Below are 9273 nucleotides of genomic sequence, written 5' to 3' on the forward strand. Positions count from 1 at the left end.
AAGAAAGAAAGAAAGAAAGAAAGACAAACTGAGACATGCAGAATTTAACCTGTTCACAGGCAACCAAAGTGTGAGAGCCAGGACTTGAATAAGACTGACGTTATGTCAAGTGACATAAGCCACTCACAAATAACAAACGTGGCACGATTCCATTTATATGCAGTATTTTAAATAGCTGACTCACAGAAGCAGAGTGGAAAATGGTGGCCACCAGGATCTAGGAAGAGGGATGGGAGTTGCTTCTCCTGGAATATGCAGCTTCCTTTTTGCGGTGAATCATTCTGGAGACTGGTTGCAACATCGCCTTCTCCTTCTTCTGGGGCATTTATAATCTTGTCAACGCTAAATTCAGCTCCAGTGTCTTCCCTGGTCGTATTCCAAGGTGGGTTATAAATTTGGATGGATAGACAGATAAATGGATGGATGGATGGATGGACAGGTGGATGGATGAACAGGTGGGTAGATGAATGAATGAAAACCGTTCTATATTTACAGACAAGTGCCAAGCCAGGTGAAATTTTCCCAGCTACTCAGGAGGCTGAGGCAAGAGAATCGTTTGAACCCAGGAGGCAGAGGTTGCAGTGAGCCAAGATTACAGTATTGCACTCCAGCCCGGGTGACAGTGTGAGACTCCATCTCAAAAAATATATAATTGTAAGAGCCACTTACATAATTTTAAATATTCTAGTAGCCATAATTTAAAAGGTATAGAGAAATAGTTGAAATTGATTTTGAAAGTGTTTTATTTAATGCAATATATTCAAACTAATATTGAGCAAGTAATCAACATAAAAATCATTAATTCACTGTTGTATGTCTTTTTCCTTCTAAATCTTCAAAACCCCACATATATTTTCCACTTACAGAACATCTCAATTTAGACTGAACCCTTTCGGTGCTCAATGGTGCCAAGTGACTAGTGGCAGTCATGTTGAACAGTGCAGTTTTAGATCCCCCTTCCAACATTCCCAGAGGCCTATTTAGGTGCTTCTCCTTTGCCCTTTATTCAAGAAGTAATTTACTCGAAGCTGCAGGACACATTTCTGTCCTATTCTCCATCATGCTTTCATGTTAGGTTTGGGCTGATGAAGGTGTGAAATGTAATTTCTACCTGGCATATTTGCATTTGAATGGAGGCCAGAAAACCTTTATGGCCCCCAACAATACACGTTAAATATGGGAGATTTCAGCCATTGTAGCAGATGGTGACTAAGGTCTCTTGAATAGCACTATTTGAGTTGGGAGAAGTAAAAAAGCAACATCTACTAAGAGGTCTAAAACGACCTGACCTACTCAGGGCACCACTGAGGCAGAAAGCATCACCCTAGCAAGTGCCCAGAAGAACAGATTCCCAGCACAGCCCAGATCCTGGCTCCTTCCCAACATCCACCTTCTCTAGTCCAGCTGCAGTGATTACTTGTCAACCCAGAACAAGGAGATTTGAAATGCCGTCGATAGCCTTGCCTCTTTCTAATTTTTAAAAAATATTATTTATAGGTGTGTAAGGAGCCCTGGCTATTTAAAACAGAGTAAAACATAAAATGTGTGAAGCTGAGAGCCCTGTCCCACTTGTTGACTTATGCTGATTGGGGTTGGCCAAGGGCCATTTGTACCACTGGGCAGCAGCCAGCCGGTGATGCGGGCAGCAGCCAGCCGGTGATGCATGCAGAGCCATGTCGGGGGCACAGCTGAGGGTTAGAGTGGAGGATGGAATTTCACCCTGGAAGAAGGAAGTGATAAATAACAGATAAATAACAGTCTGGAGAGATAGAGAAAACAGGAACTAATCAGGAATGGTGATTTCCATTCCTTGTGAAATCTTACTATTTTTCCTCTTTCCTAAGTATTGAACAAATTTTTCTTGTCTTAACTTTTTGTTTTCAATATAGTCACCACCATAAAATAAAAATTCTTCTTTGTTTTTCTTCCATTTGTCTTTTTCTATTTGGCTTATATCAAGTTTTGCTGGAATCTATAGAGATTCTTCCAGGTACTCTATTTTTTCTCAAATTCTATATGTCTCATTGTGATGGTTACTTTTATGTGTCAACTTAGCTAGGCCATCATAACCAAATATTTTGTCAACACTTGACTACATGTCACAATGAAGAGATGTTTTACACAAGAGTAACCTTTAAATAAGTATATCTGAGTAAAATTGATTAACTTTTGCAATTTAGGTGGGCCTCATTCAATCAGTTGAAGGCCTTAAGAGAAAAGACGAGGTTCTAGAAGAAGAGGGAATTTTGTCAGTAGATGGCCTTCAGAGACTTCAGAATGCAGCATCACCTCTTCCCTGGGTCTCCAGCCTGCTGGTTTACCCTGAGCGTTTTGGACCTGCTAATCCTTGTAACTAGTGAAGTAATTCCTTAAAGTTTATTTTCTCTTCTTTTTTTTCTCTCACTCTCTCTTTCTTTCTCTCTTTCTCCCTCCCAACCTGTTGGAGTTCAATCAAGCTTGTGGGAAAAATATTAGTCATAATAGCCACAAACCCTCTTGAAAGGCCTAAGAGTTCGCATAACTTTGGTAATAGATACAGTTAAAGGCAACCTGATCTTCACCTTTAGTTAAATAAGAGTAGTAACAAAGGAATGTGGAAATGATCTAGCTAACTTGTTTACTCATGTGGTCTTAAAACTAACCTTTAATGTACCAAACATGCTTAATTTAATTCTGTTCGGAAGTCCACAATGTCAATTGTCCTCTAGTGGTGTTAACTCAAGCCTTTGTCAATTAATCTTTACCTAGTAAAAGCGAGTCTCACTAGTTGGTCAGGGCCACAGCGCAGCTGTTTACAGTACTCTCCAGGGAGTCTGTAAGCAGCTCAAACACACTCAACTGGACTGGTAAAACAGAACATCTATGTGTCAGTGTACTTTATTCATTCGTGGCTGGGTCAGGGGTCTACAAGGGACAGACCCTCTCACAGCTAGTGCCCCCGTGTAAAGAATGCTACCACACCAACCCCCACATACTCCTACTAGTTCTTTCTTGGGAACTGTGACTAATACACTTGTCTTGCAGGGGTCAGAACAAACACCCCTTTCCTGCCCTCCCCCAGCGTCACCACAGCACTGATCTAGGGCTGGAATCTGCCCCTCCTGAACAAGAGCCCAACTGAGTTCAAGGTGGGTGAGAGTGAGTGCTGTGCCTGCTCATTGACTCCAGTTCTCTCTGCTTGCTGTGGTGTGGTGGTACACACTTGTAGTCCCAGCCACTCAGGTGACTGAGGTGGGAAGATTGCTTGAGCCTGGAAGGTCAAGGCTGCAGCGAACTAAGATTGCACCACTGCACTCCAGCCTGGGTGACAGAGCAAGACCCTATGTCAACAAAGAGAAAACAAATTGTACCTGCTTTGACTTGGATTCATTATTTTTTTGGCTATTTTATTAATTTATTGATTGTATTCATGTCCCTCTTTCTTGCCTCCTCCCTAAAAGGGCTTGGGGAAACTTACTATAGCACTTATAATACAGTTGATAGAAACAGAAAAATGAAGAAAATCTCAGCACCATGGAAAAGAGGAGGGAGCGTTATCACCCTTCTGCCTGGGAGGACATCTCCGCTTTACCAGATGCCAGTGTCTCTGAGCTTCCTAAGTGTTCACAAGCACCCCAGGATCCGTGCACAGTGTCCACCTAGTGGGAGCTCCAGAGGAGGTATCTGGGGGTTTCAGAGGTTTCTGACCTGGATTCCTCCTCTCTTTCCCCAAAATAAGTAGGAAAGATGAATTACAGCAATGCCTGCTGAAGCAGAATGAAATCATGGATATGATCAGGACTTCATATGGCTTCAGCACAATCACAACTTACAGCTGATTTTGGTAAATTTTCAGAAATAATGAGACCAGTAACTGTGACCAGTAGTATGCTTCCAATGGCAGTCAGCATAATGCTCGGGGCTGGCTGGTGAGGGCAAGTGAGCCTCCTTCACTGCATGGGCTTGAGGGTGAGTCCCACACTCACAGTGTCTGACTGTAGCACTGAGTTGGCCGCCTGTCTCACTCCCTGCGAGATTGCTAGACCAACCAGGCCAGCCGGGGCCATCTTCCTTCCCCTGTGCCCCATGAATCTCACTAAAGAGGAAAGACCGGCTGGTTTCCCACGGGAGGCTTCCCTGAGGGCCAGGGAGCTCTTCACCTCCTCCCTTTACTGCATGAGGAGCAGTGCTCACTGTTTTCCTACTGAGGGCTTCCTGCAGTGGAAACAGCAGGGGGCTGCCAATCAAGAGACCTGCGTTCTGGTGTCTCCCTCGGTAAAATCCAAGGTCCCCTCATTGATTAAATGAGGAGTTGGAACTCATTGACCCCAAGGCCTCCTTTAGTTCTGACATTCAATGAGTTGAGGACAAGACCCTCTTCTGGAAGCAGGTGGGGTTTATCTATATAAATAAATCGATTAACATCCCTGTGACCGGCATTCTTCCTCCTATGCTTCATCATCCAACATAAGCTTCTACTTAGTTCTCCATGTCCTTTCTTGAGAAGCAGCCTGGGCTTTTCTGTTCTGGCCACACCGTGACTGTGGGAAGAGATGCCCACGTCACCCAGAATTCAATAGGCTGAAGCCCCAGGGAGACTGGACCATCTGCTCCCATCCCTTCCAGCAGGATCCACCTTTCCACCGCACTTAAGAGTCTCCAGTTTCTCTGTCCAAGAATGACCCATTGGAATTTCTCCTCCTGGTATTTTTGGTACAGATGCAGTTAATTATCAGCCCTTGAAGCTCCACATCAGAGCCCTAGAGAAGGGGCAGGCAATGGTGACCCATGCCCAGTGGGAACATTCCTTGGGCGCTGCAGTCAGACAGCTCCGTGGAAGCTGAAAGACTGACCCTCTGAAGAAATGGCATCTATTGTTCGCACCCTGGAGAGCACATGGTGCCCCGTGTGACCCCTGGAGCCCTGTATTTATTTTGAAGGGGATAGATAAACAGGAAGACAGTGTTTGTGAGCTCAGAAATGTCTAGCAGGAACCTGACCATATTATCCTGAGACCAAGACCCAAGGAGCCTCTGCTCCTGGCCCTCTGCTCACCAGGGACTTTGGTGGGTACTGGCTTTACTGGGTCTCCTGTGAGTGCAGGGGTTTGCTCAGCACCCAGCAGTCCTGGGTGGAAAGGCAGGAGGGATTGTCAGTATCCTGGACAGTGAGAACCACAGGGGAGAGCAGGAAATGAAGGTGAGGAGCACTTGCAGTCGGCAGCAGCACATGTAGTGACACCTAGGTCCTTGGGAGGTCCCTGAACCTCGGAGCCCAGGCTTCTATATAAGGGAGTCAATAACACCCGTCTCAGGTGTCTGGGGGCCTGTGCACAAGTCTGCAATGGTGAGTGCTGTGCCATGTATCCTGTGATGGTCCCACAGTACTAATTAGACAAATGGTGATTAGCACACTGAGTCCAGACCAGGGCAGCCAAATGGAGACAGGAGAGACCAGGAGCCTGGTGAGGAGGGAACAGGTGTCAGAATAGACTACCAACCCAGACCCCTGTTTGTGAGACTCAAATGGGATGAAGGAGTATGTGAGGGTTCTGAGTAACCAAACAAGTGAGGGCACACGGTTCCCTAGGAGACACAACTGTGACATGCAGACTCTCACTGCCACAGGAAGTGTTGGGGCAAGACACCAGGGAGAACTTCCACACCAAGAGGATTGACAGGAGCACCCACATAGTGAAGCATGTGCTTGGATTAAAAGTCCCCCCGCTCCTATCCACTGTCATGTTTAATAGTCCAAACTGAGTGGTGGAAAAGACAGAAAACAGGGTGTCTTGGGCAAGAGGGACCACTGGGCTCAGCCGCATCTCTCAGGAGGCCAAATGTTTCCTCACTGGGTACTGATCAGCATCCCAGTGGCACCTGCCTCTCCAGCACCCCCACACATTGGAACCAGGAGATCACAGACTTTTCTGCTCCTCTGAGGCAGCAGAGAGCCCACCAGGCTCAAAGCTTCCCGTCAACAACAGGCATCTCAGAGGGTGAGAAGCGAGAAGGGCTCGGTGCACAGATACATGAAAAATGGGAGAGGGAGTCACACCCCAGAGGCAGTGGGACAGCTGCCTTTGGAGCAGTGGGCTCAGTCCTAAACTCTGTTTAAAACACTACTGAGACAGATAACTGAGGTTGGATGTGGGCAGATGCTTATGATAATTGGAAGTTGTCTCTCATACTGGCAAGATCAGCAGCCACGTGGGCAGGAGACCAACTGTGCTCCATCTGCTGGGAGAGGAGCGAGAGAATAGCCCTGAAAAGCAGTGCAAAGGACTGGAGCTAGCCAAGGGTGAGTTTTCACCGGTGGGTGGGCTGGGGAGGGGAAAGCAGGTGTGTCACCAGCTCGTGCCCTCAAGTCTTCCTATGTGACCTGCTAGGAGGTGACAAGTCCACCAAGTTTCCACAACATGCAGGAATTTCTGGGACTGCTCCTTTTAATCCCTGCAAGAGTTTGAGAGACTCATGACTGCTACCCCTGTGAAAGACGGTCCAGGTCTGTACCCCTGCCTCTGAGAAGCCCCAGGTCGCCAGACTGTTGCTGAGGAAAGGTGCAGGGCTAGGGTAAGAATGAATCAAAGAGACCAAACTGGAGCAATCCTGAAGCTGCCTCTGTCTGCCTCCAGAACTCAGGGGCCAGGATGTGCAGGACGGTTCCAGATCCAGACCCCCTCCCAGCCTGGGGCCCAGCCCTCGCAGGATCCCGCCTCAGGGGTAGAGCTGAGGGAGGCATGGGCCCCTTCTCCTTGCCCACTGGGAGGCACAGGGGTAAGGGAGCCCCAGTCCTTATCCTACCTGTGGCCCTCCCATAGAAGCCTGAGTTGATCCACGTGAAACCAACGCTGGGCACAATGCATGCTCAGCGAGGGCTGCCTGGATTCCCGATTTAAGCTCCAGGCTCTAACAGTGCTCCTGTGCCTCTCTCTGCCTGAAATGTCTGCCCCCAGAATAGGCCAGACATGCCTGCAGGCTCAATGTGGTCCCGGTTTCAAATTTCAATTCTGCCACATCTGCCGCTTGGTTATTGCTAAGACTTAGTTTCTTCTTGCTGCAAAATGAGAATATTAATGAAAGCTTCCAGGGCGGCGATAGTGCTGCTGACATCGAACAGACAAACCTATAAACAAACAAACAAACCAGAAGTATGTTTCAGCAGTCAGCACAGCGCCTGGGAAACACGTGGTAAACGGCAGCGGTAAGTTTGCTGCAAACAGCACCGGAGCCAGCGCGGGCGCCGCCTCCAGGATTTCTCTCTGGGCCGCGGGTCCCTTCTCGCCTGTGTGCCGCGAGCGCCCTCTAGCGCCGGCCCCGTGAGTTGCAAGGAGAGACCCTGAATCCTCAGCCCGGCAACGTTACAGGTGCAGTCCTGTCACTTAACGGCAGGGACACATTCTGAGAAACGTGTCGGAGGTGATTTCACAGTTGTGTGAACAACGTGGAGTGCAATTCCACACACCCAGATGGCACAGCCTACCGCACACTAGGCTGTAGGGTCGAGCCTGTCACTCCTGGGTGGCACACCTGTGCAGCACACGACAGTACTGAATACTGTAGGCAACTGTAACATTATGGTAACTATTTATGGATCTGAACTTATCTAAGCATTGCAAAGGTAAAGTGCACCTCAGTGGACTTACCCAAGCATTACAATCTTGTGGGACCACCATCATATATGTGGTCTGACAGTGATTGAAAGATTGTTCTATGGTACATGACTGCATACTGGGCAATAAATTTACTAATTTTTATTATATAAATCTCAAAAAGATAAATGTTTTAAAGTTTGTCTGTATTTCTAGGCTTTATACAAAACAGGCAAAACAGGAAGTAACTTTGCTCTAAGGCTCAGGAATGGGTGGGTTTCTGTGTCGCAGCGGAACTCACACCGGGAGACACACTGTGGTTTATCACTAAGGCTAATCACATATGAAGCTTACTTTACCTCTATTTGTAGCACATTGTTTGGAAATGCTTCGTTGTCTTTAGTAGGTTCATGGAATAGAAACTAAAGATGCTCACCCAGCACAGAAAGTAACAACTAGTAGAACTTGTTTTCTGACAGATGCAAATTGAATTTGCATAACCAAATTCCTCTTTTCTCCTCTCCCTCAAGGCCGAACATTTGTTCCAGGGACATCACCACTGACCATGCAGAGTGTCTCCTGTAATAAACTGGATAGTGGCCCCAAGAATGTCCAGCAGATCCACTTATCCAAGATTTTACTTTCTGCAGTTTCAGTTATGCTGGGTCAACTACAGTCTCCAATTATCTAACGAATATTTCTGGAAAAAATAATTCATAAGTTTTAAATTTTGTTCAGACTAGCATGATAAAATCTTGACTCCTCTTGCCTAGTACATGAATCATCCTTCTGTCCAGCGTCTCAATGGTGAATACACTACCTGCCTTCCAGCCGTGCAGTAGTTGTCCAGGATAAGGGTGAGGGTCAGGGTTAAGGGTCAGGGTAAGGGTTTTAGGGTCAGGGTCAGGGTTTTTAGGGTGAGGGTCAGGGTGGGTCAGGGGTCAGGGTGAGGGTCAGGGGGCAGGAGGGGTAGGGTCAGGGTGAAGGTGAGGGTGAGGGTCAGGGTCAGGGCGAGGGGGAGGGGGAGGGTCAGGGTCAGGTCAGGGTAGGGTCAGGGTATGCGTAGGCTGAGGGCAAGGGCGAGGCAAGGGTTGGGTGAGGGCTAGGGTTAGGGTTAGGGGTTAGGGCTAGGGTCAGGGTCAGGGTCAGGGCTAGGGTCAGGGTTAGCGGTTAGGGTCAGGGCTAGGGGTTCGGGTTCGGGTTCGGAATCGGGTTCAGGTTCGGGTCCGGATCAGCCAATATGAACCACAGTGGGCTCTGAGAGGAATTGATGAAGCACCTCCCACGGTGACACACAAACAAAACCCAACCCAAACAAATGAAGTGCTTCCCATACCCAAGCTTCCATAAAGGGAGAGACTGGTATGGAGTCACTAATTGTCACTTCTCCTACCAAAGGTACCACAAATGTTCAAAGGTCCAAACGGTAAAGAAAGTAGACTCCTGCTGTGCACCTCAGTGGACTTACCCGGCTGTAGAGTTCATTGGCTCATCACAAACACAAACTCCAAAAAGTTTGTGATTTTTCACCAACTAAAAGTGAAAGTAGACAGCCAGCACTAACTGGAGTAGAGAAGGGAGTTTCCCTGAAGCAGAAAGACTTTTGGCAGCTGTTGGGGATGTCCCTGCAATTCCCTTTTACCATGAGTAACCAGTGCCACTGAAGATTTGCCACTAATCTCTGGTAATGTGAATGTGTTAGA

The sequence above is a fragment of the Rhinopithecus roxellana genome, chromosome 12, assembly GCF_007565055.1.
Source record: "Rhinopithecus roxellana isolate Shanxi Qingling chromosome 12, ASM756505v1, whole genome shotgun sequence".
Lineage (NCBI taxonomy): Eukaryota > Metazoa > Chordata > Mammalia > Primates > Cercopithecidae > Rhinopithecus > Rhinopithecus roxellana.